Source organism: Chionomys nivalis, chromosome 15, assembly GCF_950005125.1.
Source record: "Chionomys nivalis chromosome 15, mChiNiv1.1, whole genome shotgun sequence".
NCBI classification, from domain to species: domain Eukaryota; kingdom Metazoa; phylum Chordata; class Mammalia; order Rodentia; family Cricetidae; genus Chionomys; species Chionomys nivalis.
Genome location: NC_080100.1, coordinates 17,089,833 through 17,108,811, shown reverse-complemented (window position 1 = coordinate 17,108,811; position 18,979 = coordinate 17,089,833).

Here is an 18,979-nt window from a genome sequence, read left to right as displayed (position 1 = left end):
TGTACTCCATGTTTTTTTTTAAATTATAAACAAAATTATAATGTATAAAAGAATCTAACAAAACTCTCAAGATGTATTATGTGCTATATGAACTGAAAAAATCCCTAAATAATTTGAATAGCAAATCTGATTAAGCCAAGTTGAAATCTATTTTTAAACTTGCATGTACAGTAGAGAATTCTATCACCACATTGCTATATAGTAGATGTCTATAACTTTTTCATTTTCTTAAAATGAAACCATATCCAATGAATGACAACCCCCATTCCTGCTTTCAGGGAGCAGCCCAACTGTCTAATATGTGTAGTAATCTAAATTTCATCCCCACATTACAAAAAAGTTTTCAGTCATTGATATTTGTATAAAGTAACAATTAACTGAAAAAAGAGGCCATGAATTTGAAGGAGAGTGGGGTGGTTTATATGGAGAATTTGGTGAGGGGAAAGGGAGGAAAGCAATATAATTATTTTATAATATCAAAGATAAGATAAGAAATAGAGGAAATATTAAATAGCTCGTAAACTGATAACTTCACATGTGTACAAAATAAACTTTTGACATATTTTAATTTCATATTATTATGGTGTATTTATTACCGTATTTTATAATTGTTATCCCTGTTGTTTTGTATTTTATCTATATTAGAAGCAATTGTGATTTATTTTCTGGTGACCCAGTATTAGCATATTTTGTACTAGTTTATCCATCCATCTTTCCATTTTTAAATGTAAGTTTTATAGTTTCATTTGCCTCAATCACATGCTGTTTAATATTTTCTATGCTTTCAACATGTTGCTTAATACTTTTCCCTTTTAACTTGAAAAATCTGTTTATTTTAATGGTTAATATTGCTTTTGACTTTTGTTGATAGGTAAAATTTTTATCTTTTCTTCATCTTAAAATATCTTCCAAAAGATAATATTTATTATTTGTGGGCAATTGTTGTCCTTTATTCCTTCAAGTATTAAACATTCTTTTCTTCTGTCCTAAAGATTCTCTAACTGTATCATCTAATGCCCCTGTATGGGATATTACCTCTCTTATTTATTGTTCAAAATTATTTCTGTCGTTAACTTGATTATTTTATTATAACGCATCTTAATTTGAACTTCTTGCAGTTCCATGTTATAAAAGATCCTTTGGTCTTCTTCTTTCTCTATCCACCCCACATTTGTGGAAGATTTGTTCATTCTCATATTATATAAGCTTCTCACCCTTTCTTTTTGTCTTCTTCTCCTGAGACTTTCATTAAGTCTTATGTTGACTTTTGTGATTGTGTTTTTAGTATTCTGAGTCTTATGTTATCTTAATTACTTTTTCTTTCTTATAGATTATATTTCTTTTTTTTTAAATATTTATTTATTTATTATGTATACACTATTCCGTCTGTGTGTGTTTATGCCTGAAGGCCAGAAGAGGGCACCAGATCTCATTACAGATGGTTGTGAGCCACCATGTGGTTGCTGGGAATTGAACTCAGGACCTTTGGAAGAGCAGGCAATGCTCTCAACCGCTGAGCCTTCTCTCCAGCCCCTAGATTATATTTCTTTGTTATAAGTGTACTCCATGTTTTTAATTGGATTATTGGTTTTAATAAATGGTGCTGGCAAAACTGGATATCAACATGTAGAAGAATGAAAATAGGTCTATATCTACCACCATGCATAAAACTCAAGTCCAAATGGATCAAAGACATCAACATAAAGACAACCACACTGAACCTCATAGAAGACTAACTAGGAAGTATACTTGAATGCATTGGCACAAGAGACCACTTCCTTAATATAACCCCAGTAATACAAACCTGAGAAAAAATAATTAATAAATGGGACCTCCTGAAACTGAAAAGCTTCTGTAAAACAAAGTACATGGTCAACAAAACAAAATACCAGCTTACAGAGCGGGAAAAGATCTTCACCAACCCTAGATCAGAGGAATAATCTCCAAAACACACAAAGAACTCAAGAAATTGGTCATCAAGAGACTATGTTTTGAGAGGTATTTCCTCCCTTTTTATAATCCTCTTTAGGTCCAGGAATAAAGACATGCACCACCTGATTTCTATGACAACTAGTATCACTTCTGTGCTTAAAGGTGCATGTTGTTGTGGTTGCTGAGAGTAAGGCTGGTCTGTAAGGCTGACCCGTGGCACTGTTTTGCTCTCATATCTTCAAGTAATCTTTATTTATTAAAATCAACTGAAATGCCACTACAAGAAGGTACAAGAATCAAGAGTAGGAACTATATAAACAAATACAAAGTACATACTGAACACACACCTTTAATCTCAGTAGCCACAATAGCTTGTCAGAATAAGCAGGAAGTACTGGTATATGCCTTTAATCCCAGAACTAGAGAGGAATATAAATTGGAAGGAGACAGCTCTAGACACAGTCTCATTCTGTGATTCCTGGAGGCAGAATTGTGAGGTAAGAGCCAATGGCTGGCTGCTTTTCTTTTCTGATCTTTAGGTTGAACACCAAAAATTGTCTCTGAGTTTTATTAATAATGTTTCAGAAACACTAGATTTATACACATTGAGGAACTAAAACTTTGTAGGCAGAGAAGTCTAGTACTAGGATGCCATACTGTGTAATTTTTATTTTCTTATAAAAAATAGTGAAGTCTTACAGATAATTACAGAGAATTATTTTCAATGAGTTGTATCAAATTTAATGTATAATTCCATTTCATTCAGTTGTGTGGTATGAATAAATACTAATAAAGTATTATTAACCATGTTTTTATTTTAACTTAGTCCTAACAGTCAAATTTATTCATACTAAATATTTCTAAATTATTGGTCTTTCCTTTCTTCCAAAGACTTCACTTGTCCTATGAAAGTTTGAATGTGTAGTGGTTCCCCATACTTTCATACTATCTCAGGGCCTCAATGTCCAAACTTATGTGGCTAGCATTTGAGAAGATGCTTTTAGAGATAATTATGCCTAAATGAAGATATTAGAATGTTGTACATGAATTTGTACGAGAATGAGGAACTGCTTCTGACTGCTTTATTCAGCTGTCAATGGAACCCTTTGTCATTTGACCAGACCAGTGCCAAATGCAGCCACTTTTATTTTGTACTTCTCATCCTCCAGAAATACAAAAATTTATTTAGTGTGTTTGCTGTATATTATATTTTAGTATAAAAAATAAAATTTATGTGGTTGAAATGTCAATGAATAAAGAAAGTGCAGATGAGCCAAACACCCTCTTAATAGTCATTTTGAAAAGAATAAAATTTCCCACGGTGCTCTATGAATGCAGAAATTGTCTGTGACTTAATATGCCAAGACTTTTTCCCTTACATGAAGGAAAAAAATGTATTTGAAATGGAGAACAGATCAGTGTCTTCTTACTTGATTTAGTTTTAGCCTAGGGATAGTATGAAATTTCATAGTTTTAAGTCACTGTGCTAGAATAATTCCAACTTCAAATACCAATCACAAATATCTGTTACCCATAGCTATTCTGACAGGTTTGTTATATCATTAATATTGCTCCCTCATTGAGCTTAATCAGGTTTTAAGATTGACTCTTAAAATTCTGAAACACATTACCATATTCACCATCTAAGTTTTATAAAAATCACAAACAAAACAAAGAAGGTACATGTAGCATTGTCTTGTGGGAAGAATCCTGGAGCTTCTCCATCCTCTTTCTCAAGTCACATTATTTTATTTTTGCAACTGTTTTCCTGTTCCAAAGCTCATCTGAGCACAGTAATTTTGGTGTATGTATAGATTTCATCATGTTGGTATTATTAATTCCCTTGTTTTTGAGGTCAGTAAATTAAATTCAACCATTTTTCCTGTCTGGTGGATATGTGTATAAAATATGTAAGATTTCAAGTGTGGTAAGTCTTGCCAAAGATCAGTCTTTCATAGCAAACATTCAAAATCATATCCCTTTTTAAATGATCGATCAATACCTTAGCATAATAAGAATATAATTTTGTCAGGTCTGCCTGGCCCTGATCAGTCTGAGTTGGCCAAAGACATTATGATAAGCAACTATATGGTAGAAAAAGGAAAAGAAGAGGAGAAAGAGAAGCAGTGTGGTTCATGTGTTGTGGAGAGAGGTGTAACTCCAAAAAGAAGGCAACGAGGAAGAGGCTGATGTGGGTCACATACCCTGCCACAGGAGGTCGTGGTAGTTTCCAGCTAGGATGCTGCCACAGGCCTTGCCTGGGTCTGTGGTCCTGCCTCAGCTGGTGTTGATATTGATATCTGTGGTCCATGTAAACCTTTTGGGCTTTATATACCATGCGTGTAGGAATCTGAGCGCCACCCTTCCCTGGTTCTTGGAGATCTTGCCCTAGCCATTACCAAGGCGCAGGAGAACTAACTTCAACGATTGTGGGCACCAGAGAGCTGGTTATGCCCAGTAGTTCAAGCTGTGGTCTGCTGTGACTAACTCAGCTGTCACACAGACAAAAATGGGGGTTACTCCATTTTTTTTTTTTGCATCTGTTAGGGTTTGCTTTGTTACCAAGTATGTGATCAATCTAGAGAAAGTTGCATGAGGTGCTGAGAAGCAGGTGCATTCTTGTATATTTGGGTGGAATGTTCTGTAGATGTCTGTTAAATCTACTCTAGTCATGACATCTGTTAGTTTTCTTATATCTCTTACGTTTATGCCTGGTTTATCTGTCCATTGATTAGAGTGGAATGTTGAAGTCTCCTGCTAATAGGGAGTGGACTTTGATGTGTGATTTATACTTTAGTAATGTGGGTGCTCTTGTATTAGGGACATAGATATTCAGGAATGAGACTTCATCTTGATGGATTGTTCCTGTTATGAGCATAAAGTGTCCTTCTTCATCTCTTATCTTTGATATTAGTTTGAAGTTTCTTTTATTAAATAGTAACACATCTATACCCACTTGTTTCTTAAGTCCATTGGATTGGAAAACCTTTTCCCAACACTTTACTCTGAGGTAATGTTTGTTTTGAAGTTGAGGTGTGTTTCTTGTATACAACAGAAGTCTGGATCCTGTTTTCATATCCATTCTCTTAGCCTGTATCTTTTTTATAGGTGAATTGAGTCCACTGATTTTAAGCAATTAATGAGCAGTGGTTGTTAATTCCTGCTAGTGTTCAGAGGTAGTGTGTGTTTTCCCTTCCTTGGGATATGCTGGTAGGGGGTTATCTGTTTCCTTTGTTTGGGGGTAAAGAGTTAGTTTTCTTGGGTTGGAGTTTTCTTGGTAGCCACAAATTTTGTTCCAAGATGGGCTTGTGGTGAGCAGGGGCACCATGACTACTTTAAAAGTGATACAGTAAAAACTGCAAATGGCTTCATTTAAAAAAAATGCAGGGGCTTCCTGGTTCTTCAGCACAAAGGGCTCTAACTCTTTCTTGGAAGGTCTAGCTACAGAAAATTTAAATGCAGGTTGTGGGCAGTATACTGCAAGGTACTTGAAGGCAGCATGGGCTAACTGGTTATCATAGTTGAGGGGTGAGGATAGTTCCCACCCAGCAGACTCAGAGGCAGTAAATGGACTTCAGCCATGTTGGACTGGGAAGAGCAAGCAGAAAAGTCATATTTCCCCTAGCAATACTGCTGCTTAAGTTCCTAAAAAGGGTTGAGCATTTTAAGAAGCATTTCTGGTCAGAAAAGGATTACAGATATAAAATAAAGACAAATCCAGATTTAAAAAAGATCTCTAAATGGGTCATACTATGTTTAAAAAAAATGTGCATAGGTTTGGGGGAGAGAAAATAAGGAGTACAGTCATAGGTTAAAGGAGTAAAGATAAAATAAAAATTAAGAAGTAATAGAGTAAAAATATAATAAACCACATAAAGATGGAAAATACACAGAGAGTTTGGATTGTGAATATTACTGTGTTTTTCTTGAATTTTTGACTGTGAATGAGCTAACACATTTTATTGGAAGGGCTGCAAAGCTAAACCAACATAGATATTTTAAAGGTTTCTTGATTTCAATTATGGTCTAAGGATATCTTGCTTTGGAAAAGAGGTTTTTCTTTTGTTTCCACAGAAGATGAGAAGCTGTGCAATTCATCCAGACTGGGCCAGTCATTCATTGGCCACTTCCACGATCACTATGCCATCCTTATCCCAGCACATCCCATAACTAGAACAAATGGTAGGTTGAAGGTTAATGTGGCTGAATTTGTGCCCCAATTTTCAAAGGAGGGACTTCTAAAAGGTAATTAAATAAAATCCAGAGAAGTATTGGTTATCAGCAACTTTTGTGTCACCACAACAACTGAAAGATTATAACTGGATTTTACTGAAGATCATAGGCAGTCATATCAATGATGGATGCTTCTCTCCTTAGGAAGTTTGAATGAAACCTTCTGGTTCCAAGAAAGACAGAGTTGAAAGTATGTTACAGTCAGAGAAAAGGGGAATTTGTTACTGACTAGACTATGTCTGCTAGTAATGTAAGAAACTACACAAAGAAAGTCTCAACAATATGATTGCCTAAACATGAAAAGAACAAGGATAATAACAAAAGACATACTAAAGTGGATGGTGAAAAGCCCAAAAGACCTCAACCCTATGCAGTGAACTACAGGTGAATAATAGATAATGTTAATGGAAAATGCACCGCATAGAACCAAAAACTAACTCATTAGCTATTTGTCTAGTAACAAATGGTCAGTCCTGAAAGCATACTTAGAAATAACAACCAGACTGGGCAGATTCTATTCTATTCTATTAAAATATGAAAAAAACATGAATAGGCTACATATAGATTTCAAAGTGACCAAGGAAGAATATAAAGGGTGAGGTTTAGAGTAAGAAAATGGAAGGAGAAAATGATGCAATTATATTTTAATATATGATTGATATCAGATGTAACGCAAGTTTAGCTTTCCCTTTCATAGTATTTTTTCTTTTCTTTTTTCTTTATTATTGAAAAAAAAAATTTTCTGCCTCCTCCCCGCCTCCCATTTCCCTCCCCCTTCTCCCGCATCTCTCCCCCTCCCCCCACTCCTCTCCTCCTCCCTCTCCATTCCCAGGAACAGTCAGGGTTCCCTGCCCTGTGGAAAGTCCAAGGTCCTCCCCCCTCCATCCAGATCTAGGAAGTTGAACATCCAAACTGTCTAGGCTTCCCCTGGAACCAGCAATACCACTCTTGGGAATATACCCAAGAGATCCCTTATCATATGACAAAAGCATTTGTTCAACTATGTTCATAGCAGCATTATTTGTAATAGCCAGAACCTGGAAGCATCCTAGGTGTCCTTCAATGGAAGAATGGATGAAGAAAGTGTGGAATATATACACATTAGAGTACTACTCTGCAAGAAAAAACAATGACTTCTCGAATTTTGCATGCAAATGGATGGAAATAGAAAATACTATCCTGAGTGAGGTAACCCAGACTCAAAAAAAAAGATCATGGGATGTACTCACTCATAATTGGTTTCTAGCCATGGATAGGGGGCCACTGAGTCTATAATTTGTGGTCCTAAAGAAGCTAAACAAGAGAGCAAACCCAAGGAAAAACATATAGTTATCCTCCTGGCTATGGGAAATAGACAAGATTGCCGGGCAAAAAATTGGAATCTTGGGGGTAGGGTGGGATGGGGGTAAGGGGAGATGGAGAGAGAAAAGTGTGAAGGAGAGGATCAGGGGAACTTGGGGAAACTGGATGTTTGGGGATATAGGAAGGTTGGATAGGAGCAGGGAAACTCATATCTTAGTTAAGGGAACCACCTAAGGGTTGGCAAGAGACTTGAACTTGGGGTGGCTACCAGATGCCCAGGGCAATGTCCCCAGTTAGTTCCTTGGGCACCTGAGGATAGGGAACCTGAAATGAACCTATCCTATAGCCATACTGATGAATATCTTGCATATCGCCATAGAACCTTCATCTAGCGATGGATGGAGATAGAGACAGAGACCCACACTGGAGCACTGGACTGAGCTCCCAAGGTCCTAATGAGGAGCAGAAGGAGGGAGAACATGTACAACGAAGTCAGGACCACGAGGGGTTCACCCACCCTCGGAGACAGTGGGGCCGATCTATTGGGAGCTCACCAAGGCCAGCTGGACTGTGACTGAAAAAGCATGGGATAAAACCGGACTCTCTGAACATGGCGGACAATGAGAGCTGACGAGAGGCCAAGGACAATGCCACGGGGTTTTGATCCTACTTCATAGTTTTTTTTCTAAAAATAGAAACAGTTTTGTGATTAAAATTCACTTTGCTTCTTTGTTAACATTCAATTTGTTGTGTGGCAATAAGAAAAAACTGCCATATAACTCATGACAAATTTATGGGCTACTTGAATTTAAAGCGACCATCTATCAATTGTTCTTGCTATGTTTGACAAATATTTGTGTAGGAAAATAAGTAACTGCCAGTGTTTATAATAAATCTTATTGGTTAATTAAGCATATTTTAAAATATAATGTGATATAGTACCATAATCACAGAAAAAAAGACATATATTATTGCTATGAAAAATAAAATATTAAAAACAAACAAAATATGTATTGATTTTTTTACATTCATTTAAACATGTGCTTTAAATGTTTTAGCCCAGTGTTCCTGAGTTTGCTTAAGAATATAATCTAATGCGATCTATAGTGATTCATTTACTAATCTCTCCAAAATATTATCATGTAAGAATAATTAATATATGATAATTATAGATTTATTATCCTAATAATATCTTATGAAATGTATAGTCTTTTATACAAAAGTTCTTACAAGAGCCGGGCGGTGGTGGCGCACGCCTTTAATCCCAGCACTCGGGAGGCAGAGGCAGGCGGATCTCTGTGAGTTCGAGGCCAGCCTGGTCTACAAGAGCTAGTTCCAGGACAGGCTCCAAAATCACAGAGAAACCCTGTCTCGAAAAACCAAAACAAAAAAAAAAAAAAAAAAAAGTTCTTACAAGCCAAAAATATATATTTTATTCCTCAGTGAAATATAATTGATTTTACTATTTTCTATGAAAAAGCAATATTGAATTTTTATCATTTTAAACATTTTCAATTAAATAAATAAACTTGATATTAAACTACAGTTAATTTTTCTATATTTAAGGTACATGATTTAGATATCACCCAAAAAATACAAACAATTTTACAAATATTACCTTAAATGGAGATAAATTTAAGAAATATACAAATGAACAACTAATGACCTCCCAACAGATTATTAATTCATATTAGCCCTCTGCTCTCTTTATGACTCAAAGAGACCATTGACCGAAAAATAAATTTTTCTTTATAAACAAATATAGTCATTCTTTTAGGTGCCATAACCAAAGTGATAGGGAAGTGACTAGAAAATATCTCTATTCCTTACAAAAGAACTGCTTGCTTAACTGGGAGATAGAAGCATCAAGGAGCAAAGTTTAGAGAGATGGAGGACATATTTGGGCGCTTTAAAGACCAAGTGTATTTCTTTGGGTTCACCTTATTACTTAGCTTCCTCAGAATCATGAACAATAGGCTCAGTGCCATTTGTTTATGGCTACTATCCATTTATGAGTGAGTACATACCATATTCATTTTATTTGGGTCTGGGTTACCTCACTCAGGATTGTGTTTTCTAATTTCATGCATTTGCATGCAAAATTTTTACCGCTGAGAAGTACTCTAATATGTAAATGTGTCACACTTCTTTATCCATTCTTCAGCTGAGGGGCATCTAGGTTGTTCCCAGATTCTGGCTATTACAAGTTGATGGAGGTGGGTCTTGTATTAATCTGTTGCTTTCATTGGTAAATTAATAAAGAAACTGCGTAGGTCCATTTGATAGGCCAACCCTTAGGTGGGTGGAGTAAACAGAACAGAATGCTGGGAGAAAGAAGCCGAGTCATTGAGTCGCCATGATTTTCCTACTCCAGACACATGCAGGTTAAGATCTTTCCTGGTAAGCCAGCTCGTGGTACTAGAAATGGGTTAGATCAATATGTAAGAGCTAGCCAATAAGACTGGAACTAATGGGCCAGGCAGTGATTAAAGGAATACAGTTTCCGTGTAATTATTTTGGGTAAAGCCATGTGGGCAGCCGGGTGCCTGGGACGCAGCCCTGCTGCTCTTATGACAACAAGTAATGCTGCTATGAACACATTTGAACAAATGCTTTTGTAGTTTGATTGAACATCTTTTGTATATTCCCAAGAGTGCTATTGCTGGATCTTGAGGTAGGTTGATTCCCAACTTAGCAATATACTTTGTTAGCATATAAAACAGAGATATTCTTTAGTGCATGACATAGATTTAAATTCTCAGAACAAAGACTAGTATCAACTAATGAGTTTTCAAGTAAAAGCTATCCAGCATACAATCACTGAAAAAAAAAATTGAGTAAGCATAAACAAAATCAACAATAATAAATAAACCAGAGCCCAAATCAACAAAATAATGAAGCAGCTTTATACTATAAAGTACAGTAGATTCATTTTTAATGAGGTACCCACAAAATTTTCCACTATTTAGGTATATGCTAATCATAAAACAAAGCCACCCAAATGTTAAGTATAGTCACATAAAAAAAGATGGAAGAATTTCCGGGGAGTAAATCATCAATAGTATAAGCACATGTTTCTAACAAATTCACAGCAATGAACTGAGAAACACTAAAGTTTTAGTTTTCGATTTTTCTTTATAATCTTCCTGCCTATCTTCTAATTCCTTTCTTCCCTTCTATTCTTTTTTCTTCTTCATAATTCCTTTGTTTCTGCTGAGGCTGAAAGATTGATTTCAGTGTAGTTTCAGATGAATCAATATTTTTTCCAACTAGAAAAGTGAACCTGATGATATGAATTCTATCTTCTGGGATGAATAGTGTCATAATCACTATAAGTTGATCATAATTGATTTATTCACCCACCAATACAGATAGTATTTATGCAGTCTGGTTCAGTAGGCCTGATAAAATCCAATGACAAAGCCGAGAAATTTGAAAGAAATTCTGTGGGCCTCTTCAAGCAATTGATTTGGTGACTTTGATAAATTTCATTTATGTTTTACGCTAGTATATATTCTTGATATAAAGAATTTACAGTAAAAACATATGAATTTTCCCTATTTAATAATGATTATTTTACAATAATAATGAATAATTAATTTCTGTTGTGCAAGTGCTAAAACAGGCATTCATGATTACAAAGCACAGATTCAAGAACTATGTTACAGTCATAAACATTAAAAAAATTATTTTAAGGATATAGGCTAACATGTAGAATGAATTAGATATCCTGTGAAAGCTATGATAACAGATGTTGAAAATTGACATTTTTTTCCACCCAGCAGTTTAGAGAAATCCAGTGTAACATTTTTCTTGCATTTTTTTGTTTTTATTTATTTGATATTTTTCTTAAAATAATATTATATCAATTCTCTATCACCTTTCCTTCTCTCAGCTCCTCTCATGTAGTTTTTTCCAAATCCCTCTCTTCCGCTTCCTTTTTTTCTTTATTATTGGTTTCCACACATACGCATTCACACACACATACATATACACATATAGATACGAATACAAAAAAAAAACACTTTTCTGTTTTGTTTGGATATAGTGTCAGTGTTGACATCTGCACATTGGACAACCAATAAGTGTCCACATCCCTGGGAATCAACATTAGTTGCTTAAAGATTTTTATATAGGGGTGGGAGCTCTTGAATTTTCCCTTCCCATGTTAGCCCTTCTATTGATATTGTAATTGCTTTTATTCTATTCAGAAAAAAAAAAGCAGAAGACTGTAATAGAATTCTCAATCCTTAGCATGTCTAAATCAACTTTCAAGCCAAGAAGCCTAGAATGTCATCATGTGTCCTTTAGATTTTAACAATTGAAAAAAGTTTAGAAAGCTGATAACCATGCTTGAGAACTGCACACACAAGAAGATTAGAGATGGGTGCGCCAAATCAGCATAGTGTTATAAACTGACATTCAGCTTGAAGAAGACAGCTCATTAATGACTTAAACCACAGAAACACCACAGTGAACTAAGGAGCTCCATGGGTGAGAAGCAGCGGAAAGCTGTCAGTGAGGGCTGCTACTTCTTCAGCACAATTGCTATTAAAAAGAAAGCGGGGGAAAAAAATAGAAAACCAAATCAATAAAATCAGCATGACCTTCAAGATGACAGGAGGCAGGGCTGGTTCTAAGGACTTTAATGGCTTCCTGAGCAGCTAGTTTCACTACTTGTTTTGAGGTTGTGGTATGTGTGTATGACATAGGCATTCTTGGCACCATTTTTGAAGCATAATTACTTAGACATTGACAAAAATATTCTATATTTGACAATAAATGTCAAGAAAAAATTAGTAAAATCATCTAATAACTGAAAGAAAAAAAGGATTGAAAGAATTTTATATTTGAATACCTAGGAATACAAGAACTTTTAATGAAACAGAAAGATGCAATGTTTAGGAGGTTTGTATTTGAAAAAATAAAGCTGTATAAGTCTTCTAAGGCATGTGTTTGTCACAAGTAAAACAAAAATTTAACATAAATGTAAGTCATTATTAAACATAGAATGAGAATGTTATGTATTACTATGCATAAAACTTATGAATATATTTAAAACAAGATATTTGTGTGAAATTTTATATACATTAAATATATTTAATATATAACATAAATGTATTATAAATATAAATACATTTTAATATACAAATTATATATTTTATTATATATGCAAAAGGATTACTGTATAAATATTCATATAAAATGTTAATAAATGTTTATTTCTCAGTGTTCATATTCTATATACAGTAGTGTTGTTTAATATCTTGATATATTTGAATACAGAAAAAAACATTAATTAGTAAAGAAGAATAGAATATAAATTTCACCTTTAACCCAAATAACAAGCCTCAGGAAATTTCCCACTTTTTCTAACCTTTCTTTTAATAGTTGACATCCATGTTGTGAATAGATATAGTATATAAATTCAGCTTATACTAGAAAACTCAAAATTACACTGAAAAAATTTTGAAGCTTTGAAAAGATTGTTAAAATTGACAATGCTTTGAAATTATTTGCCATTATATTAAAATATTGCTTGTTAAAATATTGCTCATTATCTATCTATAAGATACTTGATTTTGGGGGGGCACAGAGGCCCTAGTACTGATGGAGAAGAACTAAGAGAGCTAGGAATATAAATCAAATGGGGGTTTCTTCTCAATTGAGGAGATACAAATCAAATACGTGTATTCCATCCAGAAAGCTGAGAGTCTAGTTTGTTTAAAAAAAAAAAAAAAAAACTTGTTGATACTTGTGCTATACATAGGGAAGGACTTAGCCCTGATTCCCCAGAATAATTATTCAAGATTTTTCTCTTTCAAGATGATTGCCCATCATCAGGAGAGCTTCTGTATTTAATGACTTACTGATCTCTTTGCTATTGGTCAGAGACCACACTAGATTCCAGTTTTTTTTCTCTGCAAACCCACCCCTGTGGTCAAATATACTTTGTAAAAGGATTTCTTTGTAGTCACACCTTAATCTTTGTTGTACACCTGGAATTGACAGACAGTTTCTTGTAAATCCTTGCTAAATTGTGTTGTGTTTAAATATGCTGACAATGAAATTCTGGCATTAGACTTCCAGATGTCCGATCCATTGTGATGAAGTCAATCTGAGCGTGGTTTTCATTCTTATTCTCTCATCCATGTTCAATTCCTTATATGAAACATGCAGGAACCACCTCAGAGGATCACTTCAATAATGTATTGTTTAAGAATACTTTACATATTAAAATTACATTAAAATTTTAATAAAATCATCAGTGTATTTTTTTTTAATTCTAATGTAACTCACTCTCCGTGGAAGTAGAGACAAAGGAAAATCTTTTGAATTATAAGTAGTGTGATTCAGAAGATCTTGCTTGCGTAAGCTCTGTTTGCAGTTAGCAATGTAACATTGTACAACTATGAGAAAGAAGAGTTGTACTTTTGAAAAATAGATCCTTTTATTGGCTAGAGTAAACTTAAAACAACTTTTGAAAGAGAGAAAATTTCCAAGGAACATGCATCTCTTTTTCCAAATTTTCTTTAAGTAGTTTGAAAAAACGATTTAAAAAAATACCACTTATGAAATAATTAACAAATCTGAAATGCAGGGCACAAAAATTCAAATAAAAATATGTAAACATAAGAATAAATTAATATAGGGATTTTAAATTTAAGAAAATAGCACTCATGTCTTAAGCAGTTGTCATCAAGATTTTAAAAGTGATAACATATCTAAATATTATGTAAATATCTGTTAAATTATGAAACAAAGACTATGAAAGATTAAAGATGAGACTTAGAAAAATATTCCAAAAATTCCAGGCAAATATTCAAATATCAAAAAATAGATAAATTTCTTTTCCCTACCGAAGCAAACAACAACAAAACAAAATACAAAATATGACATTTTTGGAGAACACGATGAACTATACTATTTTGCTTTCTAAACATAAAATTATTTTATATAAAGTAAAAATATTTCATTTCAGAAAAAAACTATGAAAATGGTTGATGATTTGTTCTGGTTAGTTTATGTCAATGTAACACACACTTATAGATATATGGGAAGTGGACCTTTAATTGGGAAATTGCCCCCAACAGATAGGCCTGTGGCAATTCTGTGGAACACTTTCTTTACTAATAATTGATGTACATGATACCACTTCTAACTGGGATTGTCGTTTTGTGTTCTAAAGAAAAGTGAAAAAGCCACATAGTTAAGACAGAGAACAGCATTGCTCTGTGGTTCTGCATCGTTTCCTGCCTCCAGGGTCTTGGTTTGAGTTCCTGCCATGACTTTCTTTCATAATGGACTTTAAAGCTGAAATAAATCCTCTCTTCTACAAGTTGCTTTTTGTCATGGTGTTTAATCACAGCAGGAGCAAAGTAGGGCATGACCCAAAAATTTGATGAACTGGTTGTTCTACCTAAAACTCTTACTGTACTGACTTTGCAAATGATCTTTATTAACCCATTTAAAATAATTTTTTTCACAAAGTTTTTATTATATGTAGAAATTTCTTATTAATACATTTTTCCAGTGTTGAAAGAGTTTTATTTACTATTTATGAGATAATTTCCTTTCATGGAATATGTATACATTATCACATCTGCAATTAGTTTCTCATGTCAAGTTATTTTTATTCAATAGTGTCTTTTAAAATTTAGTCTACTAGTAATAGATACAGTGCCTGAACTGGTCATCTCCTGTGATCAGATTGTTGTATTCAGAGTGCTTTCATGCAATAACTGTTGGAAACAGATGAAGATACCCACAGTCAAACATCAAGCTAAGCTAGGAAATCGTGCTGAAGAGACACTTCTTTTATAAAATATAGATATGTCAGAATTCTTAGATTTGTGAATGTGCTGGAGGAGGCCCAATACAGACTGAGACAGTGAACTCCACTTCTGCTGGAAAATGCTAGTAATTTTGGTTCATAAGAAAATGGTGTCATGAAACACAAAGTAAGGTTTCTCTGATTTCCCTCTCAGCTTCTTTATCCTTTGTGTATAGGAGGGCACTTGAAATATTTGAGTTGCTCTTGTATCCTGCCACATAACTGAAGGTATTAATCACCTGCAGGAGATTTCTAGTAGGGTTTTTGGGATAACTTATACATACTATTGTTGGGAGCAGTGAGACCCCAGATCCTAAATTTCTTGTAAACAACCTGTTTTCCCCTGAGCTGAGTGCCTACAGCTGCTCTGAGCAGGAGACCTTCAGGAGTTCCTGATGGCAGGAGAGTGGTTTCTGGTGGGTTTGGCTGGGGCGTGGCTACCTCTATATAATCTGCCCCTGAACACAATAAAGGGAGCATTCTTGGGGAATTCAAGGATGACCCGTGTCGCTGTCTCTCTGTCTGTGTGTCTGTGTATTTTAACCTCCAGCCCCCCTTGCCTGAAGCTCGCGAACTGGGTGCCAGCGCACAGAGCACAGTCACGGGGGCGCGGTGTGCCGTATACTATCATAAGAGGAGAGGGGACCAGATCTTGACATGCTCTGTAGTCAGACTGATCGATATCTTAAATAGCACCATAGACTCTTCATCATGAAACTGAAGGAAACAGAGACAGAGACCCACATTGCTGCACTGGACTGAGCTCCCGAAGTCCAGCTGAAGAGTGGCAGGAGTGAGAATGTGAGCAAAGAGGTCAAGACCATGGTGGGGTCACCCAGTGAAATAGTCTACCTGAGCTAAGGGGAGCTCACCAACGCCAGGTGGACTGGGAAATAAAGAATAGGACCAAACTTGTTCCTCTAAATGTGGTTGACAGTTGTATGGCTGGGGCAGGTGGAGAGGCCTCTGACCGTGGCAAAAGAATTTATTCTACTGCATGTGTTGGCTTTTCGGAACCTATTCTCCTTGGATGTATACCTTGCTCAGCCTAGATATAGTAGAGAGAACCTTGGGCCTTCCACAAAGAAATGTGCCTTATTCTCTCTGAGGATTGGAGGGGTGGGGTGGGAGGGTGTGTGGAGGGAATGGGAAGAGGGGAGGGAGTGGGAACCTGGAATGGTATTTTTTAAAACTCTAATAAATAAAAACAAAACAAAATATTTCTATAAAAGTATCACCCATCCCTTTCCCATGCTGTGTTTTCTGTGCTGTTCAATAAATACATAGCAAAGCCCTTTGTTATTTACGAGCAATATAGAAATTCATCGAGGACAGAGACATCAAACACACACAGCAGAAAGGGTACAGATAGGGCATAGACCAAAACTATTGACAAACTCTTAAAACTGGGAAAGAAGTGGTTAATTAAGATTTGGACTCACTCTTGGTAAATTGTCCCACATGGAAGTCTCTGTTTTCATTTCTTTTTTTTTTTTTTTTTTTTTTTTCTTTCTTTTTTTTGGTTTTTCGAGACAGGGTTTCTCTGTGGTTTTGGAGTCTGTCCTGGAACTAGCTCTTGTAGACCAGGCTGGTCTCGAATTCACAGAGATCCGCCTGCCTCTGCCTCCCAAGTGCTGGGATTAAAGGCGTGCGCCACCACCGCCCGGCTACTGTTTTCATTTCTTATTGTGACCTCAGAACCTTTGGTGCCTTCTCTCAGGTTTTCTTACTGCTTCATGTGCATACACCCACAAACACTCACTCACACACACACACACACACATACACACACACAGCAAAAATCAGTGTTGTATACCTTACATTTTTTCACATCATTTTCTTATTTTTATTCAGTCAGGATTTCCAGCCTAGGCATAAATGATCCACACTTAGGATGGGCATTCCTACCCTTATTAACCTATTCTTGATAATTTCCCATTGTCATGGCCATATATGTGTTTCCATGATGATTAAAAATGCCACCATGCTAACAATCAAGTTTAAATAGTACTTAAGATGACCGAAAGAAGTCTCATGAAGGACATGACATCGGAGCAAAAACGTGATGCTGAGTGAGAACTACTCCAAATTGAATTTATTTTTTCTTCTCAGCTCCGCATTTGCAAACAAGCACACAAATGCATTGTTTTGTTGAAAAAAACTTTACCATTTGATCTTCTTAAGTTTTATGCATTTCCAGTGGTGGTGCTTGCCTTTAATCCCAGCACTCGGGAGGCAGAGGTAGGGGGGTCTTTATGGGTTTGAGGTCACCGTGGTCTACAAGAGCTGGTTCTAGGAGAGCTAAGGCTGTAGCACAGAGAAACCCTGTCTTGAAAAACAAACAAACAAACAACAACAACAAAGTTTAAACATCTAAATGTTGAATACTTTTAGAAATAGCAATCAATATTTTATGGGATGTGGCAGGAGATATCCATGGGACGAGGCATGAGTGCAATTAGAAAACTGCTCACAGTTACTGGGAGATGGATGTCAAAAGTCATTTACATCCCTCAGATCTACAGAGGGTTTAGTAATAGTCAGCATGGGAGACTGATTTTTTACTCAGAAAACTACTGCCTATCCAAACATGCACAAGGCTATGCAAAATGAATGGAAAACTTAGGGTACACCAGAAGGAATGCTAAAACCTTCTACACTGGTTAAATCTTTAACTGACCTTCAAAATATAACCAAGATTGGTTGTGATCGAAGTAATTATTTAAAAAAATAAAATTGAAATTTAACCTCCTTGTTACTTCTGAATAAAAATGGTAGATCTCCAGGACTAGGAATTTTCATTGAAAAAAATAGTAATATTAATAAAAAACTTTAAACATTAGGTTAGAGTAGGTCCATATCCCTGTCCCAAACTGTATATCAAATGCCATTTTACTGACAAAGATTGCTAAAGTTATCATAAAGAAAAAAGCCTTTTAAAATGACATTGAGTTGACATAATTGAGTGCAATTATGTTGGCATGCATAGTGTTTGATCTGTGCCTTACTTAAAGTTCCTTCAAGGATTCCTGAAACAATATGAAGAAGACCTCAATTTATAAAACAAAAAAATATCTTTTTTATTTTAAACTGCTATCATTGGAAACATCCATCCTGCTATTGAGTGATTACTTACCTTTCCAATCTTCTGAATATTTTCAGCTCTTTATTTCTTTAGTTTACAAACATAGACCAATTTTTAACATTTTGTAATCGTTACTTAAAACTAAGTAATTCTACATGATCATGCACATAACTGTTATGTATAATTTATCAAATATGTGTATCAATGTAATATATTTATGTGTATGTATAGTATGTGTGCTTTGTGTGTGAGTATGTGTGTATTTGAAAGATACTTCTACTTGTATTGTGGAAATTCAGCTTGATGTGTAAGTATTATATATTATAAAATATACTCTAGCTCAAAATTCATGAGCTAAATCACAAATCGATTTCTTCTCATGCATTTATATTGCGTGACTTTATCATTGGCATGTTAAAAGGAGAACTATATTTACATATCCCCAAAACATTTTAAGTTTTAACTTTTCTTCTTTGGCATTTTAATGAAAACATGGGGATATAGAGTACATCTCTTTTCATATTGTAAAAAAATTCAATAATTCACATTTGTGGTTATTTAAAAAATGATTAAGATTGGTGATCAGCAAAATA